The sequence below is a fragment of the Osmerus mordax genome, chromosome 27 (genome assembly GCF_038355195.1).
Source record: "Osmerus mordax isolate fOsmMor3 chromosome 27, fOsmMor3.pri, whole genome shotgun sequence".
NCBI lineage: Eukaryota > Metazoa > Chordata > Actinopteri > Osmeriformes > Osmeridae > Osmerus > Osmerus mordax.
Genome location: NC_090076.1, coordinates 1,380,890 through 1,397,145, shown reverse-complemented (window position 1 = coordinate 1,397,145; position 16,256 = coordinate 1,380,890). Strand labels below are relative to the sequence as shown.

The following is a 16,256-nucleotide window of genomic DNA, read 5'->3' as shown; positions in this document are numbered from 1 at the left end:
GATTCCATCTGAAATACTGCCGTTGAAAACGTTGTTACAATAGCTTGTTTCAAAGGGGTTTCTTAATGAATTATGCAATATGAGTAGGCTAAATGCTTGAAAATATCACTAGAAGGGAAAAACTTAAGGGGACGGACCCACCTGCAACCGACCAGTGTTTCCTCTATGTTGATGAAAACATTTCAGAAATAGGGCTGTACAAAATTGTAGGCCGTCTATCAGTAGGGATTGTTAGTGCATGTCAGAGAATAGCACGGACACGCGCTTCACACCGCAGTTGAGATTGCGTGTGTGCGTCCTTGAGAACTGTAAGTCGTATAACTTATGTTGTCAGTTCATTTAAGCCTGTAATTGTATTAGTCTATAGTTCTTGCTAATTTAAATTAAGTTAACTGGTGATTTTCGGTGTTTGTATTCTTCCCCAGGCTAGCTAAATTGCACTGTCTGCTGTCTGTTGATTCGATAGTGATTGCTGCCTTTGCTCACATTTGTATTTTAAGTGAGTGCATTATTATGCTGAAGTAGTTTTAATTAATAAATAGTGGGTTTATTGTTATTATTCGCTACAGAATGCTTAGCCTATCAAGATCAAATGAAGCAGACAGTGTACATGCTTTCGAGGACCTTAATCGCTACTGACCATTTACAATACGTTGTTACGTCAATTATTAATTGGCAGCATTTATGCCATTTAGAACATGCTTTATGAGTGGAAGGTCTCTTTCAGTAGCCTAACCTTCTTGCTTTAGGGGAAATAGGATGAAAGTATGTGCAATATGACATTAGTTATTAGACTATTACACTAACCTGCTCCGAAATATAGGGTTAGGGTTAGAACTTGGTTTCAGCTGGGGGGGGGGGGCAGTCGGACAGACAGACCTGCCCCCACTGCTAAAAAAAAAATCCTAGAGGAAACACTGATCCGACGCAAGCACACCCTACAATTTCCCCAGAAATGGTATCCTCTCTAGTTGACTTTGTTGTGTGTTGCACTTGATAAGCTTGCAGCAAATTCACCAACCATTCAGTATTAAATATTACCATACCAGAGTAATTTGATATTGACACCATGGCCGCACTGGAACCGTACATTCATTTAATTAAAGAGTTATATGAACTGGCAAGACGCATGCAGACACAATGCTTTCCACCTCGTCTTCCTTGACAGCTACACTTTTAGTTCCTCTAAACATAAGACTCCATTATTCTTACTTGAGGCTAGCAAAACTGAATCCAGCTAACAAGACAGTATAAGTGCAACACACAAAGAGGTCAATAACCAAAAAAGTCAATAAGTTCCACGACACACAAAAACATTTCAAAAAAAAAAATGGGCCGTGGCCTGTTTTTGTTAGTTTTATTAGGGTTCCTCCGGTATGAGGAAACCTATTGTTTTGTTAGTATTTTTATTATTTTCCATCTTCTCCATGAAATGGTTCAATATCTCAAAACGTCCTCGAACCGATTTTAAACAATTTGGCCCAATGATACAACAGGTCACTGACTACTCCCTGACCGCTAATGGTCCACATATGCCCAAAGGTGGCACTATAAGCCACGCCTGATTTCCCCTGCCCCCATTACTCCAAAATGCCAGAAAATTTGTATAAATGCCTTATTCCTCACGGGGAACAAAAAAGCCTCAAGGACCCATAACGTCCGCCATGATAGATTTAGCTGTACTGTCCAAATTTGGTACAACCTTCCAAACCATTCTGCTAATGAACCATAGATACAATCGATTTGAAATGTGTTACAGATGTGTAGAATACATGTCTTTATATAGGGTGAAATGGAATAAGAAATGCAATACAAAATGGCTGAAAGGGGTGTATTTATTTAAATGTCCATATTGCCTCAATATCTTTGTGTCAATAAATCTAATATAATTTTGACTGATGGTTTTTCAAACCGTATTTTCTTCAATATGACATCATTCTGAAGTACCATGCGCAATTTCACCTTGATATGTCAAAAGATCACTGAATGACGGCTGTTTAAACTTTGTCCGAATCTAACACTGTGTGCTACAGGAGAAATAGCTTACTTTTTTTTATACAGTAACTGACCTCACCACTTCCCAACACTGAGAATAGCGTAATGGGCTGGGATGGTGTACTACAAAGTGTAAGGTCACAGGTCCAAATCCAGCCACAGCCTTTGGGCCTGTCATAATTCTGATTATCTGTTTAGTTAAACAGGATGACATCATTCTGAAGTACCATACGCAATTTCCCCTTGATATGTCAAAAGATGACTGAATTACAGCTGCTTAAACTTTGTCCCAAAGCTATTACTCTGCCTTTTTTATTCATGTAAACTCAACTGTTGATGTGTAGCAGAGAGGATAGAGAGGCTGACTTGCAACCACATGCTTTTGAGTTTGAATCTCCATTCAGCCTGTTGTTGCTTGCCAAACATGAAGTAATTTTGCTCTATTATTGTCAAACTCTTGATCTTCTACAATGTAAATTGGTATAATATTTTGCCATTTCACGTTTCTTTTGGTTTCGTATTCTCAATTGTGAAAATGCAAACAAATGTTTTTTTCATTTTCCGATTTAGGTTCAGTGTTTCCCACAGATTAGAAGCAGTTTGTGGTGGTGTGCGTGTGTGCGTGTGTGCGTGTGTGTGTGTGTGTGTGTGTGTGTGTGTGTGTGTGTGTGTGTGTGCGTGCGTGCGTGTGTGTGTGTGTGGGGGGGGGGGGGTCGCCCAGTGTCTGACCGGGTGGGGGTGGGGGGTTCAAAATATTTCCTTCGTTAATAATTTGTTTCACAGAACTTTATTATATTAAATATTAATAAAAAAAGTATTCACACCTTCACAAGATCCACACGCCCAACCCAAAATCCACACATTTAACACCCTATACAAAATTCACACCCCATTCAAATTTCTTTACATTTTAGTCATTTAGCAGCAAAAACCTCTACAAAAATCCACACGCCGTACCAAAAATCTACACATCTAACACCCTATAAGAGAGCGAGACATGGTCCTCATCCTCAACACGTGCCTAAAAATAATTTTCAATACTCATCTGGATTGAAGCAGAAAACATTCAGTGTAAGAGTAAAAAAAATTTTATAACATTATTTATGATAATTTTATTTGATTCACAGCTGCTACCGATAGTGTTTTGACCTCAACAACCCAACTGCATTTTACCGCAAACTTGCGACTAGTTAACTTTCTAAAGAAGGCGCTTGTTTGCTAAGGGTCGGGACTCCAACATTAACACACTGACAACATTGTATTCAGAATATATTATGCTGCTATGGTGCTATAAAAAAAATATTTTTTATAGCACTTTTTAAATGTGTAATTGTGTAAAGGTGTTCAAGATACCAACCTTTCGTGAACTTGTGAATTTCGCCAGCCGTCTTCTCTGTACCAAATAGGCTAAGCTTCCACGCTTCCAGGGATGATCTCGTTTTCATGGAGACAGACGTGGTGTGCACGGAGGGGAGAGGCTGTGTGTGTGTGTATGTGAGAGAGACGCGTGTATGTGAGAGAGACGCAGAGCTGGAGGGAGAGTAGGGAAAGGAAATGCAGCTGAAAGAATACGCTGTGTGTTTTAAATACATTTACATTTACATTTATTCATTTAGCAGACACTTTTATCCAAAGCGACTTCCAAGAGAGAGCTTTACAAAGTGCATAGGTCACTGATCATAACAACAAGATAGTCACAAAACATTGCGAGTAGCCAAAACATGAAGCACACATTGTGGCCAACCAAAATAAGTGCCAAAGGGAAGAACCATAAGAGCATGTAGTTAAACAAGTTACAATTAAACAACATGAACCGCTATAAGTGCAAGTGTACCTGTGGAAAAAAAAAAGCAAGCAACAATAATAAAAACAATATATCACAGCGAGTACAAAAAACTTAAGTCAGTTACCACTAACCACAAGAGCAACAAGTCTCTAAGCAAGAGTCATTGTGATCCTTGAGGAAACTAACATCGGGTCAAGCGAACCGTTCCTAAGTACCGTTGTACTCCCGGAACAAGTGCGTCTTGAGCCTTTTCTTGAAGGTGGAGAGACAGTCAGTGTCTCTGATGGAGGTGGGGAGTTGATTCCACCACTGGGGGGCCAGACAGGAGAAGAGCTTGTGTTGGGACCGGGCGGTCTTGAGCGGTGGGACCACCAGGCGGTTGTCTGAAGAAGACCGTAGGTGACGGGTGGGGGTGTAAGGCTGCAGGAGAGACTTGATGTAGACAGGTGCAGTCCCGTTCACTGCTCGGAAGGTCAATACCAGGGTCTTGAATATGATACGGGCCATGATAGGTAGCCAGTGGAGAGAGATGAGGAGCGGGGTAACATGGGAGTGTCTGGGTAGATTGTAGACCAGGCGGGCCGCCGCGTTCTGAATCCTCTGAAGAGGGCGGGTTGCGGGTTAAATAGCAAAAATAAATTTAAAAAAGAATAACGAAACGCAATATGTGGCGGCCGGTGTTGATTCTATGGCGCACCGCCACAAATTAGTCTGTGTGGGAAACACTGAGGTTTCTCAACTGAATAGTGAAAGAAGGAATGATGCACCTATTTGAATCCCAAGTAGGTCATTTGTGTAGATACAATGAGTTTTTGAATGGGGTTAAGCTCTGCAAAGACAGTGACGGTTAATGAAATGAGAACCACGCCTTCTGAGTCATCAAAAACAGTGAAGACTGAAGGGGGTCATCTCTATTAAACAAATGTTGACAGATTGTTCTTGCATGGTCGTGATCTTACGGATCCAGGTATCTCCCAAGGTTGGGGGAAAATGTCAAGCTCACTGGAAATTAACATTACCATGACAGTTTTTCTTTTAGTTGTAGTAAAATAAGTCATTGGATGAACTAAATTTAATTGTGGGCAGGATTTCCATCCAATAACCAATATTTTTCCCTGACTCATTTTCAACAAATACAGCTGAAAGGAAAAAATTACATTAACTCAATTAACTAAGTGAAATTCATTCACATTGGTCCAACTCAAACTTGATGAAACCCCTCATTAACACGCACAAGAGACTAAACCTGGTTGGTGTTTTTATTGAAAATGTGTACCCACACACACTCAGTAAGTTTCCATGATGGTATCAATTCGAATCTAGCTTTATTCGAACAATGATATTTTTTGGGGCAACTGTTATTATACTAATATACAGTACTGTGCAAAAGTCTTAGGCACAATACAAAATAAAAAAGGTTAAGGAAAAATGCTTTAAGAAATAATGAAATACAAATTTTTTACAAAGGGTTTAGCAATATTGCACTTTTATACTGCTGCACAAATAAAAAAATTATATTACATATATTTCTTTGATTAAACGTTGCATTCAAATCTGATACACTTAAACGAAAAAATGCAGCAACATTAAATTTAGATTTACTATAATTCTAATTCAATTTTACTACAAATAGGTACGGTAAACTTTATGCATCACTATTAGTATCCTCATCTGCCTACTCACTGACGAGACACCAGAGATGTCGCCTACTAATTAATAAACTGTTTGCGCAATTCCTGTGTTGTTCTTAATTACGATTAAATAATAATAATAAAAGCTGCCCTCGTGTACACACCGCCCTCATCGAAACATGTAATTCAAGAAAAGCTGTAGCATTTAATTGAAGAAATACAGTATAAGACATTATTTGTGTAAAAAATCTTGGGTGCCCAAGACTTATGCACAGTAGGGATGTCACGAGAACCGATACTACCGACACCTCCCGGTTCTAAAATGACAACACCGACGATGCCCATTTTTTTGAAGCACCGTAGGCACCGTTAGCGACGATGCCAGTGTTAGCAGCATCGGTGCTGCGCCTCTTCCGGAACTGATGGGGGCAGCATACGCTTCAGTGTTCCAGTACTTGTTGCACTATAAGCATTAATTGCACTTTATTATGTTGTTCTATGCTATATTGCACATGTTTTTATGTAATGTTATGACATTTTGATATTTTATATATATTTATATTGAAGTATTTTAGACGTGTGAGTTCTAAATATTTCCGACGGGCCACACAGCGCAAGTTATTTATACGAAACGGTAGCTAGCTAGCTTTCGTTAGCTTCCGGGTTAAATTAGCTAGCATAATACTCGTAGCAATGCAACTACCATGCTAGTGTTACTTGTTAGCCTTCTCATGAGTACATTTTGAAGCCATACTAAAGCGTTTGTCGCATAGTTTTTGTCTATCGGAAAATATTCAGTTGGGATGTCATGGAATGGCAGTGAATAAAGTGAATCATTGGCCGAAAGCATGTCATATCCCAGTATGATACTTGGCGCTGTTTTCATTACAACTAGTGGTGATACAGCCATTTCCGCTTGACCTCTTCACCACTACCAACAACAACAACATCAACATTTCGAGAAAGATGGCGAACGGAGAGCAAGGTGAAGCTACGTCCCTCTACATTTCGTGCATGATGACAATAGAAATACTTCGAATGCAAACGGCGCTATTGGCTAGATTGATAATGGAGAGAAGACGCCGCCGCCGAAGGAACATGGATAATTTAATTCTCCATGGGCGGGAGGGCGGTGGGTTCTCAAGCATGCGCAAAGACGCAGAGTCCAGTTCATAGCCCAATTCACCATTTACAAGCATGCGATGTCCGAATTATCAACCGACTCGGACCGAGTTATCTCGGGGTGTCGATCGGATCGTAGTCGGACCGCAATTATTCGAACAAAGGTGTTTACAAGAAAGGGATAATTCTATTTCAGACCAATTAAGCCAATAATTCGAATTCAAGTAACCACAGTGACTGAGCAGGACATTTAAACATGTATATAAAAAAGTGAAGATCACACTTAAAAATCTAGAAGGATCCATGACGTCAAAAAAACAAAGATCAGGAAACGTAATAAAGGTCAACAAAATAAGGCAAGCCTGACAAAATAAGGACAATGTTACATTTACATTTAGGCATTTAGCAGACGCTCTCATCCAGAGCGACTTACAGTAAGTACAGGGACATTCCCCCAAGGCAAGTAGGGTGAAGTGCCTTGCCCAAGAACACAACGTCATTGGCACAGCCAGGAATCGAACCGGCAACCTTCAGATTACTAGCCCGATTCCCTAACCGCTCAGCCACCTGACTCCCATGTTGCCTTTTTATGCAAACTTGATTTTCCCAAAAAAGAGAAAAGTGCAGCTTAATTCCAAATTCTTAAAAACAAGGTTAAGATCCATCACATAAACCTAACCAAAAACCACTTGTAAAGTACTTATACCATCTCAGGCAAAGATAACACAGAAAAAGGTAGGTTTAACATCAATGTACCAACAATGGACACAAGGGTTTCTTTTCTTATGTAATTGGGTGTGCTTTGCCTTCGGCAAGGGCACAACCTTTGTTCTCTCACATATATATTATTATTATTCTTTTTGCCCCCTAAAACTCAGTCAATATTTGGCCTACATAGACAACGTAGGTGTCAAAAGTTTCTTCTTGGTAGCGATTGAGTTGCTTCTATTGGAATTTACGTTCCGTTGCATGGTTTGGGCTTAAGTTAAGTTTTTGTGGCGAAAAGTGAAGCTAACGGTGGCTAATTTGCTAGCCACAGTCACTGAAGTTACTAACGTCACGAAAACACGCGTGACTACCTTTGGCAGAACATTCGTTTTGCATCTGTTAACTTGGGGGATAGCTAGGCTAACTATAGCTTTACTGCAAGGCAGCTGCAGAAACGCCACAAGCAAAGAGGCCAGGGTGATAAATATTTACTCATTTTACTTTGTGATATGACACACAATTGTGATGTGTAATGTACAATATAAGCTGATATTATTAAGGAAGTACATCTACTTTCGGAAACAGTAGTCTACTATTTCACTGAAATATTAGCATCATGACATTAGCCTGTGTTGCCCGGGCAACACATACTACAGTGGTCTATGATGTATCTGTTTTCAATCGTTAAAATAAACATTCCTCACATATACATTTTCGTTGTAGGATTTATTCTGACATTAGTAAACGATTTGTTGGTGAAATTACCATTACCTGTGGTTTCAAACCAGTGTAGCTCACTGCAACGCTGTAGCTTACGCGAGACACACTACAAAAACATCTAGCTACAGTACACAGCTGTTTAGGAAGTCAAACGGCGACAGAAAATGTTCGGCACTCCCCTTACTTAAATCAAAAGTCTATCTAACTACTAACCTGAACTTCATTGCCACAGCCTAAACGTTGTCAATCTGTTCATGAAAATAATTAATTTCAGCCTAAACCGTACAACGGAACGTTAAATCCAATTCAACCAACGCAATCGCTACCAAGACGAACACAGCAGTAGTCTACTGTACTGTACAATTTACCGGGGCAGCTTCTCCACACAGGGCTATATCGCATTTTGCGTTGTTACTGACAATGATCGCTACCAGTGAGCTTTTTATGAATGAGCGATTTTCCACTAAATAAATGTCAAGCTTATTTACGTTTTGGGGGGCATATTTTCAGTTAGCAGATGGTACTGTTTGAATCGCGATTCCATCTTCTACTGCCGGGTAACGTCGTAGAATAATCTCCAAAGGGGGTTCTTTATCAATGAATGAATGCAATGAGTAGGCTAAATGCCTGAAAATATCATGACAAGGGAAAAACTTAAAATGACGTTTAAGTCATAGAGATTAGGTCAATTTTTACACCGGTCTGCCAAATGTATTCCTTTTGATTCAACGTTGAGGCTGCCTCTTGCAGGGGAAATGAGAAGACATCTATTTCATTCTACACTTCACTCGTATTTTCAGTTGTAAATGAGCAGCAAAAAAAAATGCTTTTAAATCTATGTAATCTTTATAAATAATAAGTATTCATTTTTATATAAAATATACAGAAATATCAGTTGTAAAAATGTCATTCAAAAACGGACCCCTGTGCAACCGACGCAAGCAAGCACACCCTACAATTTCCCCAGAAATTGTACCCTCTCTAGTTAGTATTTGCTGTACCTTTTTGCATTCAGCTTGTGCCCATCCAAATTAATTGACCTTCTGGAAAAACTCAAAGGTGTACTTGAGGTTGTCTGGAAAGCTTAGATCAAGGGCATTAATGAGCCCAAACAGAATGATGTACCCCACAATGACACTGTTTTATTTGAAGCCTTTCTCCAAATCCACCGTGAAAACTAAACTCACAGTATAAAGACAAAATAAAGACCACATTAGCTTCATATGAACATACAATGACATGCGCAACATGTAAATAACGTTCACCAAAGTAAAATACAGACACAAAACAACATACCTCGTTGGCTGCATGCTGTACTCAATGGAATAGAGGTTTCGTTAGATCGCTAACATCCGTTATAACAACCTTAAACTTTTATCAGAACATTCAATTGTCCGTGCTTCGCTTGCTGTTAGCTTGTCAACTCTCTAACTCACGAGCGTTCCAAAAGGCCTTCAAAATAAAGGCACTGTACTCTTACCAAATAAAGTCACTTAATAATACTCAGACCTGCAAACTCCTCAGAGTAAAAAAGGTGACAGTGTCGCGGGGGGTGAGGGGGGGCGTGCCCCTGGCTCGATTTTTTTGTGATTTTAATATGCAAATGACACATTTCTGAGCGTGACTTAAAGAGAATGACACATTTAATATTTTAAAATGATTTTATTTACAACACGGAAACGCCTGGAACTCAAGGAAGTTTTTTTTTTGTCTCTTAGCTTGGACGAGTGTTTCACAAGCTCTCTTGCACCTGGCTGCATGTCGCCTTCTGGCCAGCGCCTCCTCTTCTGCCTTGGCTCTTCTTGCTGCGGCAGCACTTGAGGATGGCTGGCAGTCAAACTCCCTCCTTCGTTCCATCTCCTTTAGGGTTGCCTGCTTCCTCAGAGCTTTGTCCTTGGTTCCGGCCGACATGATGTTGTGGCACATCCTTTGGTCCACTGGCCCATACTTCAGGTCTTCTCTTTTAAACATCTGCAATGCCGTCTGCTTCCGGGTCAGCAAGGTGTGTTTCACAGTTTGGATGGCACTCAGAGTGGAAATGTTCATGCTGCCACTTCTCGAGTCAATTATTTCAGACATAAGACTGAATGAAGACTCCACCAGTGGCCCATGGAACACCGACAACGCTGCCTTTACTGCCATGCTGAGACCTGGGTACCTTCCTGTTTCAAAGACTGCTGCCCACCAGCTGACAGCATTGTCTCCTTCTCTGAAAGTTGGCAGACTCTGGTCTACGCCATACTGGAGAACCTAGGATAAGATAAGAAGCATTTAATTATCCCACCAGGGACATTTAACCTCCACAGCAGTAAAATATAGGGTTAAAAAATAAACAGCAACAATATCAAAAGCATCCACACAAGACTCACAAACAAGCATTACATTATAACACTAGAAAGTGCATTTCCTGCAGAAAATGCATTGGATTATAATTTTTTTAATTGCTGAAAATAGGCCTACAGAAATTAGAAAAATACCCGTAAACTGAAAGCTGAAATGAATTTCAAAAATGTGAGTCACACAAAAGAGGCAGAGCCTACAATGCGGGAGAAGCTGAAAGCTGAACTGTTAAACAGAAGAAGAAGTAGGCTAGCTAGTCGTAACAAGAATATTATCGTTTTAACAGCTGAAATTATAGTTGGGATAGTAATAGTAGTAGCAGATGTAGCCTATCATTGAATGCGTTTACTCGGCTTTAGTAATGTGTTGATTGAATGAAACATACAGCAATAGGGCCGATACAGGAAGACATGGTGTATGTATGTATGTAAGTATGATGGTGCAAGTTTTGTCCGTGGAGCATACAACAATTACATTTAGTCATTTAGCAGCAGATTAATAAAAAGAATCATGTAGACGCGTTTATTGAGTAATGGCATAACTAACTAGAGAGGGTACAATTTCTGGGGAAATTGTAGGGTGTGCTTGCTTGCGTCGGTTGCAGGTGGGTCCGTCCCTTTAAGTTTTTCTCTTCTAGTGAAATTTTTCAAGCATTTAGCCTACTCATATTGCGTAATTCATTAAAACATTTTTTTTGAAACAAACGACTGTAACAACGCTGTCACCGGCAGTATTTCAGATGGAATCGCTATTCAAACGGTACCATCTGCTTACTGAAAATATGCCCCCAAAAACGTAAATAAGCTTGACATCTATTTAGGGAGAATTGGCTAATTCAAAAGAGGTTTGCTACGAGCAAGCTAGTTGTGGTGGCTAGCCAAACTGTGAGGGGATTGTTTGAAAGTGCCGGAAATGAGAACGTTTCTTTTGACATAAAGTTTGGGCTGTGGCACTGAAGCCAGCGACGCACCACACAAGCTTGAGTTTAATACATTATTTAATGTTACATTACTTACTGTACATGCAAGTCTTGATTTGCTTAAATGTACATGTATGATGCTGTTAGTACACCACGGCACGATACTCGCTGTATTGTGCAACATCTATGAACGTTGTATCCATGCGTCGTTGCTAACATGTGCTGACGCTGTGACGTAGGCTAGCACTGAGTACCCTTTGTTGACAAAAGGCACTTTTTGCCACAAAAACTTAAGTTCAGCCTAAACCGTGCAACGGAACGTAACTCCCAATAGAAGCATCGCAATCGAGACCAAGACGAACATTTTGACACCGCCGTTTTCTATGTAGTCCAAATATTGACTGATCCTTAGGGGTGGGAAAATAATATATATAAATATAGCTGCAAGCAGCAATGAGGTGGCCAAGCAGTCATATGACCCAGAAAACATTTTGGACATCCTTAGAACAGGGTTCCTAGTCACTATACCAAATTTGGTGTGAATCCATCAAAGATTTGCTGAGATACGACCCAACTACCTGTTTGATGGCTTAACTTCACATTTTGATTGGCTGTAACAGGAAAACGGTTTCGAAAATCAAAAAAACATGTGATGAGTGTTGTGAGGCTTGGTCTGAAGATAATCTCTGCCGAATTTGGTGAAGATTGGACAACATTTGTAGGAGGAGTAAAGAAAAAACCTTTTCAATGAATTCAAAATGGCGGCCGCATCAATGAGACAAATGAATCACTTAACCCTCGTGCTGCCTTCGGGTCACATGACCCAAAGGTTCATAACAAACCATCGTTGTGTTTACCCAATTTTACCCAATACAAAAACAAATACAAATAATTTTATTTTAACCATTCCAATGTGGGGGGTCTGAGACAGCCCGACAGTTAAAAGAAAATGCTTCACTTTGTTTTTGTATTAGGTAAATTTGTCGCAATACGACGGTGGGTCACAATGACTGATGGGTCAGAATGACCCGAAGATAACACAAGGGTTAATAAAGGCAAACAAATCAACAGTTATTGGCCAAAACACATTTTTGCTTCCTGCGGCCACGCCCAGTGATCACATGGCACCAAATTGATTGGACATCCTCAAAAGAGGGTTCCGAGTCATCACACCAAGTTTGGTGTTGATTTCTCAAGAATTTGCTGAGATATGACCCAACTTCCTGTTTGGTGTCTTTGCTGCCGATTTTGATTGGCTGTACCGGACAAACGGTTTTGAAAATCAAAAATCCTTTCGAAATTTTTAGTGTGGGTTGCTGTGACGATGATGTGTGCCAATTCTGGGGAAGATTTGACCAAAATTGAAGGAGGAGAAGCGAAAAAACGTTTTTTCTTAAAATTCAAAATTGCGGAAAATCTTTATAACCGGAAATCGACGTCATAGGGTGTGCTGAACTCGTCTTGACCCAGGGAATCCAACGGTACTTCATGTTTGAAAATCGGTCATACGGTTCAAAAGTTACGTGTGTAAACACAAGTCCCATTTTGAACCATTGGTGGCGCTAGAACGTCCAATGGGAGACATGAAACTTGGTGAAAAGAAAGAAGGGACTGTCTTGAAAGTGTGCCAAATTTCACAACTTTTTAGGAGAGGAAGATGATTAATAATAATAATAATAATAAGAAAAGGTAGAAACACTTAAGTGGCTTCGCCGCTTTGCGGCTTGGCCACCAATAAGATATATGTGAGAGAACAAAGGTTGTGCCCTTGCCGAAGGCAAAGCACACCCAATTACGCATGTAAACTGAGTACTAGTAATTGTATTATTGGCATAAACCGACAATTGCTAGTACTCGGGTTTCTCATGGTCGAACGCACTCAGTGGCGTAGTAGAACAAAACAGTTCCATTAGCAATAGTAGTTAGTAAAAGAGATATTAGCAGCATCTGCAGAATTAGTAGGTGCTCTTAGTCCTTTAATGAGACGAGTTGACTGAATAGCTTGTATTGTGTCACCACTATTGTATCATAAGCTAATACCAATCACCTGTGTAAGAGACTGAGTGGCGCATGTCTGTTTGGTTGCCACGGTGATGGTGCAGCTATGATTGCTAACGCGCTGAGGGCAGACCGAATAACCGAAATGTAGCTAGAATCCACACCTCAAACAAGTTAATCTAGGCGCAAAAGTATACGTCCAATCCCAAAAATACGGATATTTTCCGAGACCCAAGACTTTGCCGAAACCAGAAATATCCTTTATATGTCTGTGCAGTCAGAAATACGGCTCTACCGGCAGTTTCAAAAACGTGTAACTTCTGCTTTCTCTGAGAAATGTGTCACCAGATTTGCATTGGTCTCTATGGGGCGAGAGTTGGACTTTGTCTCACTTTCGTGGGGCTCTGAACAAATGTGTAAGTCTGTTGGATTCCACAGACAACTGTCTACGACCAACACAAAATTAGCTATCTATGGATCCAAAAATGAAGCATGAAGAATGAAAATTGTGGCAATGCTGGCAAACTAGAAATACTTTTTGAAACTGATTTCGAAGCTCCCCTCCACTCTAAGCGTTTCAGTCAGCACTCTAGGCTCTCACATACACACCCATGTAAATCTCAGAAACGGTTTGAAAAACTCATGAAACATAATCAGCGATATCAAAAAAAGTTGAATAGATATCAAAAAGCTGAATAAAAAAAAACATTTTAAAGTTTAAATGGTGGCTGTAGCTGAAAGATTGAGGAAGTTTAAGAAGTTTAAGAGGATTGAGAGGATTTGAAAAAAAAACTCAATTGGAAAACCATGTAAAAAATATTATGAATATTGATTTATATTAATTCAAGCATAAGAGGTACAAAGCTGAAAAGCTATAGCAGTCACAGCCTGAAACAGATTTTTTTGATAGCTTTACGGTTTTAATAGCTGAAGATTTGAAGGCGCTGAAAGGTGTCGCGGAAGAAATAGAAGAATAAGAATATAGCTGCAAGCAGTGATGCGGGTTCCTCCGCAAAGTGGCAAAATATTACAAAAATGTACATTGTAGAAGGTCAAGAGTTGGACCACAAGAGAGCAAAACTACTATAGGCTGATTGGGGATTTGAACTCATGAACATGAGGTTACAAGTCAGTCTCTCTATCCTCTCTGCTACACACCAACTGTTTAGATTTTATGAATAGAAAGAGTATTAGCTTTGGTCAGCTTTGGGACAAGGGTTAAGAAACGGTTGACATTTCAAGGTAAAATTGCATAAAATTGCGCATGGTACATCAGAATGATGTCACCTGAAGCCAATAAAGGCCGAATTATACTTCTCCGACTCCGTTACGGACAGACGGACGGAGTCGGACGGATTGGTTGAATTTATAGTACTCCGAAGGCTGTGGGTGCTGAAAACACTTCACTGCCAGAAAAGTAGGTGGCGCTGCACTGTGATGCTAGCTAGGTTTAGCTGAAATATGAATTGTAAACTTGTAATCAAAGTAAAAAATGCTGGTTTGTCCTTTTTCATCAATGTCCTCAAAAAAGCAGGCTGCAGAGCTACTGTGTCTGTGGGGTGCCTGTCTCTGGAGGGCTGGCAGGCAGGGGCAAGCAGGGCCTGCAGGCAGGCAGGCAGGGCAGGCCAGCTGGATGAAGCTGTCCAGGGGTCAGGGCTGAAGAGAAGCTGTCCAGCTAGAGAGGGGTAGTCCAGCAAGGGGTCTGTGTTGATCTCAGCATCCTCTGTTGAACTCTGTTGAGCAGGCCACTGCATGACCCTCCAGACCTGTAAAAGTAAAGAAATGATCCATGTCAGTTCAGTTGTGAAAAACAAAGCTTTTTCCATCTACACTTGACATAAACTACAGTTTTGACTGTGAAATGCAGTGGCATTACTTGAACTTGAATCCAAATGTGTTGACCTGATGGAGACCCATGCAAAGTCATTCAAAACACGGGTTCGATTTCAGGCTCTGGCAAGAGTATTTAGCTCTAAACTGGCCAATATATACACATCTGACAAAAGACCAGCTCGACCTTTGCCTGTAAACAGTGATTCTGACTGTCAGAGACCTTTAAATAGCCTGACTTACTGAAATTGGCAAAACTAGCCTGGCTACCGTAGGTCGCTTTCTCAGGGCATATGACGAATGAAACAGGCTCGCCTTGAAAAATCAGATATACTGGCTATCTTTAGCTGGCCCTTGTCTACAAAAAGCAGTCCTCCCTGACGTTTTTGGATAAGAATTGCGTGAAATACAAATTGTTTACACACTGCAAGTGGGCGAGCCGAGTCTGACTCTGAGGCTCGAACATCAAAACAATGTACCCCCGGGACGCAGTATCACTCCAATTGCAAGTCCACAAATCACAAAAATAATCGGAGCAGCTGGCTAAAAGCACAATTCCCACATCTCCTTAAGGCTGCCCTCCTCAACCTTTTTCGTGTAGACCTAACTGTAAAATGGTGAACTTATGAACATGACGCGACCAAAACATGGCTGCAGCCTAAGCCTATGCGATCTCCCTGGCGCATAGGCTTATTACAAAGACTTTCACGCACCAAATCAAAATTCTGAGCCGACAGGTCTGTGGGGAATTGCTTTTTCTCCTAAAGGCTGCCCTCCTTGACCTTTTTGATGAACAATTCGCAGAGATGCAAAATGATTCACTAATTAAAAACACAGAGCTAACTACTTTTCGAGTTCGGTTTTCCGTCACTTCAGACTCACGATCTAAAACTTTATCTAAAACTTGAATCCAAATGTGTTGACCTGATGGAGACCCATGCAAAGTCACTCAAACGCGGGTTCGATTCCAGGCTCTGGCAAGAGTATTTAGCTCTAAACTGGTCAATGTACACATCTGACCAAAGACCAGCTCGACCTTTGCCTGTAATCAGTGATTCTGACTGCCAGAGACCTTTAAATAGGCTGACCGAGTGAAACTAGCCTGGCTAACGTAGGTCGCTTTCTCAGGCAAATGACGAAGGAAACAGGATTGCTTTGAAAAATCCTAGATACTGGCTATCTTCAGCAGGCTCTTGTCTACAAAAAG

The 16,256-nt window shown here is 40.6% G+C and overlaps 1 protein-coding gene across 2 annotated transcripts in view; it reads left to right on the top strand.

The window, feature by feature from the left end:
* The window catches only part of cdc14ab (cell division cycle 14Ab), a 128,828-nt gene that overhangs the window by 15,354 nt on the left and 97,218 nt on the right, over window positions 1-16,256 (top strand). The window lies entirely within an intron of this gene.